Source organism: Lactuca virosa, chromosome 7, assembly GCF_052849685.1.
Source record: "Lactuca virosa cultivar CGN04683 chromosome 7, Lactuca_virosa_CGN04683_v6, whole genome shotgun sequence".
NCBI classification, from domain to species: Eukaryota; Viridiplantae; Streptophyta; class Magnoliopsida; order Asterales; family Asteraceae; genus Lactuca; species Lactuca virosa.
Window position 1 is genome coordinate 126069874 of NC_136432.1, and position 11234 is coordinate 126081107.

An 11234-nucleotide genomic window follows, 5' to 3' on the forward strand; every position below is an offset into this window, starting at 1 on the left:
GGTTTTATTAGAAACGATCGTTTTAGGAAACGAAGTGCTGTCCGATTATCATTAAATCAAGTGAGTGTGTAGTTACTTTCACCTTACACATAGATATGAAGTATTTTATATAAAATACGTGCTGTGTGAATATATATTGTTTGTTTATTTGAGATAGATGTTGAAGGAATGATTTATACAGGTTTTTAAATAATTTAAACTGTATATGTATTTTTATCTAAAAAAATGTTGGGTAAAACATGGGTAGATGAAACAGTGGGTGTGTGATGAAAGGTGAGTTGGATAAATGAGATGATCAGTGATATAGATCATGAGTTGAGAGTGAGTGGTGAAATATGAGAGAATCACTTACCCAAACGTGGCCCCCGTCATTCAACAGAGTATGGATGACAACCATGGACTATTCTAGATGATCTGTGGAACACTAGCAGGCTCGCAACCTGTAAGTGTGTGAACTATATGTTCATCAGCTGTACTCTAAAAACCCATTGACATGTATTGCGGGGGTGGGGGGATTCCCGTGGGAAATACTGTCGATAAATAAGAGCTATGGACTTAGCACATGGCGATGATGTGACTTCGTGCCTATTTGACATAAATTGCTGAGGGAAAGCAATGTTGTCACCCCGATGTTTGTTTTATTTGACATAAATTGCAGAGGAATGCAATGTTGTCACCCTATTGGTTGTCTTGTTTGACATAAATTGCTGAGGAAAGCAATGTTGTCACCTTATTGGTTGTTTTATGTTAGGTTGTCTTGTTTGACATAAATTGTCGAGGAAATCAATGTTGTCACCCCGATGGTTGCCTTATTTGACATAAATTGCTGAGGAACCCCCGAAGCAATGTTGTCACCCCTAGTGAAAATCCTTAGGCTAGGTCCCTTGTGATAGTTGTTTTAGGGACGTAAAGTGAGGATAATGGGAATGGGTAATTAGGGTTATTTTTGGTTGATGAAATTAATAAATTTATTGTTAACTGAGAAATTAATAAGTTTATTATTTATTGTGGGTTGAAAACCCTATATGCTCACCAGGCTTCCAAGCCTGACCCACTCAGCTTTTTATATTACAGGTAGTGGACCCCGAGCATAGTCGGATGATGACGATGAGTGATTTTTGGATTATAGGTCAGTAGTTGTAAATAACTGTTGTAAGGCTTATAATGTCTTGTTTATGCTTTTGATATGTATCGGAACATGACATCCCGAGGTTTTGATATGAAATGAGAATATATATATTTCTTAAAGAAAGGTTTTGATAAATTTTTATCATGTTTTTTTTTGGGAACAAATTCCGCAACATCTTTTAAAAGGATTACTCTGGTTTTATTTTAAAAAGCATAAATTAAATCGGTCTTTTCTGGCCGAGAAATTAGGGGATGTCACAGTTGTGCATTGATGGCATGAAAACGCATCAGTAACTTGATGTTATAAAACGTGTCGTTGTGCATGATTTGTTGAGTAGTTAATACAAGCATATAATGTCGAAGTTTATCTGTTCCATTTATCCTAAGAAGATTAAAAGCGATATCTTAGGCCCCTCGATGATTCTGTTTTGATTTATGTGTCGGTCCCGGTCAGAACTAAATTGATGTGTTCAGTTATGTTCTATGTCAGATGAATCAGAAATCGGGAAACAAATTGTAGGACAATAAGTATAACTATGTTCCATGTGTTTGTCCGCATAGATATCTTAAGAACAAAAGAGTATATGATCACTTATCTGAAGGACGTGTCACTGACTAGGTCAGAGTTCGACAACGGCTTTTGAAAGCTTACGATTGCTAAGTCAGATCCTGAAGTGCATAAGCAGTAATAGTTATTAGACTTATCCAAGTGGGAGACTGTTGGATTTGGTGTCTAAGCCCATAACTATAACCGGTATGTACTTGACCCGATTGTAGCATGGTCCTTTTGGGTTGCCTTCACCAGTGCAATTTGATAGGATGAATTTTGAGAATAAGGTTATTTATGGTTTATTAATATATTACAAGTATAATATATTAATACGAAATTATTTGATTAGTATTAATCAAAAATTAATTTAATACTTTTGTGATCAAAAGAGACTAATTAAATATATGGGGATTGATTATGTAAATCAATCATTCTTGAAGTGTGGGCTAATGATCCATGATTCTGGGCTAAACTAATCCATGGATAGTCCATGGAGGTTAAACCCATGGAGCATGAGAATGTGGAAAATCATGGCTTATTAGGGTTTACCAAGTGTAACCCTAGCATGTCCAACACTATAAATAGAACCCTCCATAGACCAAAATCGGTTGCCTCTTCTCTTAGAGATAAAAAGATTATTCTCTTAAATCATCCTCTTGCATATTGGTGTTTGTGAACTATTAGAGGCATCACACTTGAGGTGCTCAAGCTTTCAAGGGTCAAGAACTACAAGTCCTTCAAAAGGTATGTCATCTATCTAGATGTTTTATTCAATTGGCAATTTGTATGCTAGTTAGGACAATGCTTTGGAAAAATCGAAAATATGCATGTATAATAGAGAAAACATAGATCCAAAGCATTTAGGGTTGCATGTGCACCATAGGAGTGTTATAGTGCTCAAGACCCAACAGAAATCTATAGGAGGCCCTATAGAATTTCGTCCAAGGCTTCTTGGAAGGAGGTCCATGGACTGCTTAAGGCCTAAGCAATCAGATTAGGGTTTCCACCTGGAAACCCTAGCAGCCTCAGCTATATAAAGACCCCCTTGGCATGTGATTTTCGGCCTATGCATTCTAAGAGAAACCCTAGCAAAAAATTATAGTGTTCCACCCTCTCTCTCAATCATCCATTGCTTTTGATGTTTGTGATTCCATTAGAGGTGCAACACGTGAGGCACTCAAGCTTTCAAGAGTCAAGATCATCATTAGATTACATGTTATTACGAGATAACAAGAGAGGTAACAATCAAACCCTAGTTTTCATATAGATCTCGAATTGTGTATGCTAATATTAAGGTTATTGCTTTGCGACTTCTATTTGTATGTATAACTAGAGAAAAACTTAGATCCAAAGCATTAGGGTTGCATGAACACATAGGAATGTTATTGTGCTCAAAACCCATCAGAACACTAATGGCCCAACATCCATCATAGTGGTACAACATGGTGTAATCCTTGAGCAATACCAACTTCTGAGCATCCTTGAACGATCTTGATCGTCATATAGGACTTCATAGCATACTTGGCTCATGATGGATACCATGTCTCATCAAGGAACCAAAATGACCCATCTTGCACCATGATGGTGCAACATGTGCAAGGATGGCGCAACAGGCTTCAAGTGTGGCACAAGAACTTCTAGGTTGGAGCAACCACCATGCTTCCCTTTGTCACCTTTCACTGATGATCACCAAAAGCGACATGGTGGCCTTCATCATCAAGTTGCCCCACTGATATCAACATTCTTTTCAATTATGGAATGAACTTGACATTCTTCAAAGTCTACTTCGTACCCAAAGTAGTCTTGAGGACCACATCCCCACCACCTGTAATATCAAGGCTCTTGTTGTCTGCCAGTCTAACCTTCCCTTGGTACTGACTGAATTCTGCATTACATCTTTGAAATGACTAGCATGGAATGATGCACCAGAATCCATAATCCAAGATTCAACTGATTTTTCAACTGCACAGATAAGAGTATCTCCTTCAGAGTCTGATGCAATGTTCATCTCTTTCTTTCCTTTGTCTGTAAGAGGCTTCAGACATTGATTCCTGAAATGGCCTTTTTGTTTGTAGTTCCAACAGGTGATGTCCCTCCTGGTTTTCGATACACCTCTCTTACTTGACTTTGATCTTCCTCTACCCCCACTCCCTCAGTTGGACTTGCTTCCTCTTTCCTCAGTACTAAGAAGACTGTTAGAAAATTCTCCAGCACTTCGTCTGCGCACATCCTCACTAAGGATTAAGTCACATATGCCTTCAAATGTTAGCTTGGCACTTCCAACTGAGCTGCTAACTGTTGTCATTGTTCCTGGCCAACTTTCAGGTAATGATGATAATAATAGTAGTGCTTGGACTACATCTTCAAATTTAATCTCAACCGATTTTCAACCTTTACATGATTGAATTAAATTCATTGACATGATCAGTCACTGAGCCACCTTCCTTCATCTTCATATTTACCAATTGTCGAATCAAGTGAACCTTATTCGTTGCTGAAGGTTTCTTGTACGTGTTAGATAGCACCATTATCAACCCATAAGTTGTCTTCTCAATGATGATGTTGTAAGCAACGTTCTTTGACAATGACAAACGAACCACACCAAGTGCCTGCCAATGTAACAACTCCCAATCCTCCTGCTTCATAAGGAACGACTTATCTTATGACAAAGGTTCATGTAAATTCTTTTGGTAGAGGTAGTCTTCAATTTGCATCATCCAGAAACCGTAATTTTTTCCATTGAACTTGTCGATCTTAACTCTCCCGTCTTCAGCCATAGCTCTGATACCAATTTGTTGGATGACAACAAAACAAGTTAAGCACTTCAGAAAATTATCAAAAAACAAAACTTCAATGAACTCACAAAAAATTATGAAAAATGTAAATCAAAGGAACACAATGTTTAACGTGGTTTGGTCAAGATTACCTACATCCACGAGCGAAAGAGAGAGAGAGAGAGAGAGAGAGAGGATTTTATTAATTTTCTGGAACTATTACAAGTACTCAAAATTGTATCTCGCTTTGACCTCTCATAGAGAATTAGCAATTTACAATGATGGGGGTATAAGTCTATTTATACTTGAGGGATCACGCTTAAAACCCTAATGGGCCAAGCCCATAGGACCATGAATGGTGACAACCAATCATATTCCGCCATGCAGCATCATCTAGAACATTTGTCCATGTCATACATCCCATGAGCATCAGCAACACACATGATGGAGCACCTTGTGCCATAGTGGAGCATCATGATGTACAAGTGGCGCATCATGAACACTAATGGCTCAACTTCCATCATGGTGGCACAACATGGTGTAATTCTTGAGCAATACCAACTTCTGAGCATCCTTGAATGATCTTGAGCATCATAGAGGACTTCATAGCATACTTGGCTCATCAGGGATATCATGGCTCATCAAGAAACCAAAATGACCCATCTTGCACCATGATGGCGCAACATGTGCAAGGATGGTGCAACAGGCTTCAAGTGTGGTGCAAGAACTTCTAGGTTGGAGCAACATCACCACCTTAGCGCAACAAGAACATGCTTGGCGCAACAGTAATCTCCATGGCGCAAGAGGAAACCCCATGACACAAGAGGGATACCTCATGGAGCAAGAGGGAGCAACATGGCGCAAGAAGGAATGCTTATGGCGCAACAACATCCTTCTTGGCCCATCCCTTTATCAGATGGTGCAACAAGGTCCCCTTGTTGCTCCATATCACTCCCAAGTGCTCCAAACCTCTTCCAGGTGCTCCAAACCCCCTTTTATACGATCTGTTCCTTTGAAACTTGATCCGTTCCTTTTTCAGATGATCCATTCCCTGCTTATATGGTCCATTCCTTTGTTACATGCGCCATGAACCCCAAGTGATCCATTGTGATCTAAGTGCTCCATATTAGACAAGACTACATACCCCAACACACAATGCCTAAACCAGCTTAAAATTTATCCAACAAAAATTAGCCCAATCCATTAAAATTAAAGTTAAACAAAAATAATAATAATAATAATAATAATAAGCCCACAACTGAATTGTCGCTTACACTTTTGGGTTTTGCGCTCCATCAAATCAGACGCATGAGTACATGTCGCACGCTGATTCAGCAGAACGACCAACTATAGAATTTTATCATGTGAAAATGTTGATTTAAATTCACTACTTGTTGATTCAGGAAAACAACCAACTATGAAATTTTATCATGTGAAAAAGATGTATTAGAAAGTTTCGATTAACATATGATTATCAATATATTTCAAGCTATAAGACCTCGTAGGATACAATTCTAAAAACGTTGATATTTTGACCCAACCCGTTACTAGTATATTTTAGTTTTGTATATGTTTCAGTGTTATTTAAATAAAAAACTACGTGGTTTTTGGTTCTAGATTCGCCAATAACCAAATATGTGGGGATTGATCGCCACTACATTTAGAATCTCGAATTTCAGAGTTGTTGAATGTTTCATCAGATTTTCAAGTTGTTAGATGTTTTCATCAACACCCTTCCAAATAATAAATTTGAAAATACGAAGAGCAAGTTGGATATGATTGATATCCAAATCCAATTTGAGGGGAAGTGAAGATTTACAAGTTTAATTTTCTTATTTGTTTCCCTATTTACATTGGAAGAGGGTAATATTATTATTAGTTCTTATTGGGTTGAGCTGATCCTAGCCCTAGCTTTCTTATGTAAATATTCCTTTTATGTTATTCTTTATCTACCTTGGAAGGGGTAATATTATTATCAGTTCTTATAGGGTTGAGCTGACCCTAGCCCTAGCTTTCTTATGTAAATATTCATTTTATGTTATTCTTTTGAGTACAGATTAATACAGAGCTATGAATAAAATCAATATGACGTTTTCTCTCCATCCCTTTGGTATTTTATTGAAATTAGAATAGAAACGTCATTATCCATTAAGCCATTTATTCGTGCACCACTTAAGATCTAAACAAAAAAGAAACAACTCTTAAGTATCCCAATAACCAATCTCACATTCAACATGGAAAATTCTTTAATTTATGTTTTTGTATTAAAACTATTAATCACCTCTACCAAACTATACAAATTGAGAAGGAACATCAGCATGTTACTAATTGTGAACTTCTGACGTATTATCTAACAATAATTTTAAATTCTAAAATTATTTATCATTTAATAATTGCAACGTGACATTAAAGAGGGTCCAACCAATCTCATGTTCAACATGAAAGATTCTTTAATTTATGATTTTGTATCAAAACACTTAATAAGCTCTATACAAATTGAGAAGGAAAGTTCGGCATGTTATTAATTGTAAACTTTTGAGGCATTATCTTATAACAATTTTATAATCTAAAACTATTTATCATAATATAACTGAAACATTACATTTAAGTGTCCCGACAACCAATCTCATGTTCAACATGAGAAAAGATAAATATCAATTGCGGAAGTTAATGCTTAGATTTGAATTTGAGGCCTCCTTATAAATTCTCATCTAGTCTGTTACGAAAAATAGACATGGACAAAGATACAACCTAACAAGTTGATTATATTAATATAATGTGCATTGGGCTTAGACGTGTTAAGCTAATAATAAGATAAACGTGTAACTTTTTCCTCCCCCTAAAAAGTGGACTTATGACAGATACTTGTTTGAGTAAAAGAGATAAAATCCTTCCTCATCTTATCAACAAAAACATACGTAAAAAGCTTGTACAGTTTCATTCAATCAAATAACGCTTGTCCAGTATAACATACACAACCTAACAACACTACTACAAATACGTGTTTTGTAATATAACGAATCATCAAAAGAATCGGGTAACATATGTGGAATGAATATTACATCTTTAAGCTCGTATAAACGAATGCAAATACAAAAGAAAAAAAAAAAAAAAAAAACCCCTCAAATCTCAATACTCAAGAAAACTCATACCAAAATCGTATAACATCCCGCAACGAAAACACCAACAAAAATCGTCAAAAAACTCAAATTTTCCCACAAACCATTCACACCACTACACTCATCATTAGCACCACTAAAGCACCCGGGCCTAGTAATCTTAGCCTCACCCTCTTCCAACACGAAGCTACTATTCGATTTCCCGTTACTAAAAAGAAGACACCAGAAATATGGACCACCGCCATCTGAGCCGCTGACTGCCGCCCCGATCTCAGTGTGAGTATTGTTGTAGATTATATTCAAACTTGAGTTCTTCATAGTTAGTATTTGTGTGAACGCTTTATCGGGTTTTATGTATTTGGATTGGCACCCGAGCACACGGCCTGTGATGGGGGCGAGTGTGGCCACTTTAACTCCGCAGTTGGGGGCGAAAGTATCGGGGAATTCGGATTCGGCGGGTTTTTTGGCGTCGGGCCCACCGACTTCATTGCATTTTCCTTGGTAGGCTTTGATGTATTGGAGAGCTATGCATGCCAGACCGGGGTTGTTGGTGAGGGAGGATGATTTGTGGGATGTTCTGTTTATGTTCACTATGGCTACTAACTCGTCAGCTGGGTTTTTGGTGACGTTTTCTGTTTTTTTTTTAAAAGGAGACGCGTTAGAAAGTTGGAATTTGTTTTGGGCAGATGAATAAAATTGTTACTGTATGACAATGACAAAACAGAACAAAACAGGGTTTACTTGTAATTGTAGTACAAAGTACGATTACTGTCGATGAGATAAAAATTGCAATTTTTATGTCCCACCCAAAAAAGTGAAACAAGGTGGGCCTAGGTCTTAATGTCTTGTAAGACTTGTATGTGTAAAAGAATAGAATGCACTTGGACTTAAAAATTGCAATTTTTTTTGTCTTACCTAAAAAGATGAAACAAGATGGCATTTGGTCTTGAATTCTTGTCTGTGCAAAAGACCGGAATATCCTCATATGCTCATTTAGAATCACAAGTCAAATAGCATGGTAAAATAGCTTCTAAGTTCTAACCTTTTGAATTATTGTGTATATCTCTTAAAGAATAGAAGATAAAAGGTAAGCAATTTAGTGATGTAGAAGTATTAGAGATATATATATTTATGATTAATGACACAGATAGCATAGAAACCGCAAAAAGCCTAATTAATGGAGCAATGGACATGTTCTAGATGAATGTGAAAAAAGATTACTAATTTTGGCGATAAATATTTAGAACAAGATGACCCCAATTATTCCAATGAGATCTTAAATGTTTGATAGTGCTCTTTTTTCTCTTGGTTGAATTCACTTTGTTAGCATTTCAGATCTTAAATGTAATGTTCACTAATCTTACTACATTGAAAAAAGAACAAGAAGAAGAACGAAAAAGATGAAGTAAATTTCGAAACTAAGCGGGGATTTAGACATCAGATCCGAAAAAGAATTGGTCCAATCTTCGAATTAACTAACTACATTGCAATTCTTCGTAATTAACCACAACAAGAACAGAAGAAATCGGATTGCGAACAATGAAATCGCAATAATTAGAGGTTCTAATCAGATTATGCCCTTGAAACAACCAAATAGGAAAGCTAAAGATCATAAACAATATCAAATCTAAGTCGTCTCCTACAGTAAATTTAGGGATTTATCCGCAAACAATGCAGTTGAGATAATTCCAATTAGCAACATAGACAGAGAGGGTGAACTTACTCTCATCAAGAGCAGATGATGAAGATATGAAGAGAATGCAGAAGATGATGCATAGACTCGTCGCCATTGATCAACACTGTGTTTGAGAGAGAGAGAGAGAGAGAGAGAGAGATTCGTTGGACTCTGAAGTTTGAACTACTCTGGGAAATTACAAGTTTCCATGAATACCCCTTGAGATGGTGTTAATTACGAAGTAGACCAAGCTAACTCCATTTTGTATTTTAATCCTTATAGTTTTGGCTTGTGTCCCTTTGAGGTTACCAGCTTTTCTCAAGTGCCAAAAAAAAGTCCTTTAATTTTCAATAAAACGATAGCTTCTTCGTTGAAATAAAATCTTAGAGCCTTTGGTTTCACTTAAATGAAATTTGATTTGTCGACAAGTAGAAAGGGTTAGCCACGAGAAGGGTTTGCAACGTATTATAATGCCCTAACATATCGCCTAAAGGACGAGTTTCCTCACCTATATCCTCACATAGCAGGAAGTCGTAGCAGGTGGTCGGAAAACTCATTTGATTTGTCAGCAAAAACCGATTATCCCAACAATCACCCCCTTAATCGGTTTGGTCAACCGCTCATTCACAACAACCGATTATCCCATCTCGAGTCTTGACCTTTCCCGGACACCCGACCTTCACCTCGGTCACGTCCAAAGTTTTTTCTCAATCCTTTTGATTGTTGACAACACATGTAACATATACCATGACATCCCGTTGGACACGTTCATTACTATCTAGACTTTTCCCGGATGCATGACCTCTCCCCGGCCAGATCTAAAGTCATCCGATTTGAACTTTCACCGCCATAATGTCCACACCGTGTTGTTTCTCCAATCTCTTCTTTTTTTCCGATCACCTTTGCTCAAAGAGGCATCTCCATCGACCAAGAAAACAAAGTCACCTGCTTCACCGTTTTCTTTCAATCATGCAAAACAAACTGAATCCAAAGCCACATGCTTTGACGAATCCTTCATGCTCGCTTTTCACGCACCTACGTCGGTATCCCCTTATCACGAACAAGTCGAACGTTCTTCCTCGCTAATCATTGTTGTCTGAATAATGTAGACACAAACCCTTTGATTTTTTCTGCCTTTTGATTTCAACCGATCAACGTCTTATTCTCTTTTTTGACTACCCCGACCTAATCAAACTTGTTCTGAGAGCACTTTTCCACCAAACAACATAACAAGGTCACGTCCACCTTTATCGTCTTCCGTCACCCACAAAACAAACCAAATCAAAGCCACCTGCTTTAATGTCTTACCGTTCATTTATTCTGCGCCTCCGGTTATTCTCTCTCTCTACCTTAGACAAGCCCGATCAAGAAAAATCGGGGCTACTGTTGAGATGTTTCAACTCACGTTAAAAAACAATCCACAACCCTTAAACCGAACCCGGATTCCTGTTGTGTCTGCCTCGCAACGAAAGGCTACCATTTTCTTGAAATCGACTCTCAAACTGGACGCCCTACACCTTCACGAGCCCTAGGCTCTTATACCAAGTGTAGGATACCACTTGATATTACCTTGGTGCCCAATGTATGAACTGAACAAAGAAGAAGAAAAGAACAAGAACGATGAATTACTTGGTGAACTTTATTGCTGAAAAAAGTTAACTGAAACATCCTAAACATTAACCTTATTTATACTAATAAAACTAGACTCCTTCTAATATCAACACTGCATAAAAGGAATGTTTCCTAAAATCCCCCTAAAACTAAAAATCCTTGTTTGGCTCAAACCGATTATCCCAACGATTATATAGTTAAAATAATGACAAATATATATTGTTCAAATTAACTATGTGATTCTTGATAACTATGAAATAATATATTTATACTAAGTTAATATAAATATTGTTATTATTGTGAACCATATGATAAAATAGCTAGTCATCTATTAGAATCGCAACATCGTAATATCTATATATTGATTACATGTGATA

The 11234-nt window shown here is 37.1% G+C and overlaps 1 long non-coding RNA gene across 1 annotated transcript; it reads right to left on the reverse strand.

The window, feature by feature from the left end:
* Positions 1–7441: 7441 nt before the first annotated feature.
* On the reverse strand, positions 7442–9440 carry LOC145125250 (uncharacterized). Its single transcript, XR_013715895.1, has 2 exons — positions 9295–9440; positions 7442–8203 (listed from the first exon to the last, which is right to left on the reverse strand). It is a non-coding gene; the product is annotated as an uncharacterized LOC145125250 (long non-coding RNA).
* Between the last annotated feature and the right edge of the window lie 1794 nt (positions 9441–11234).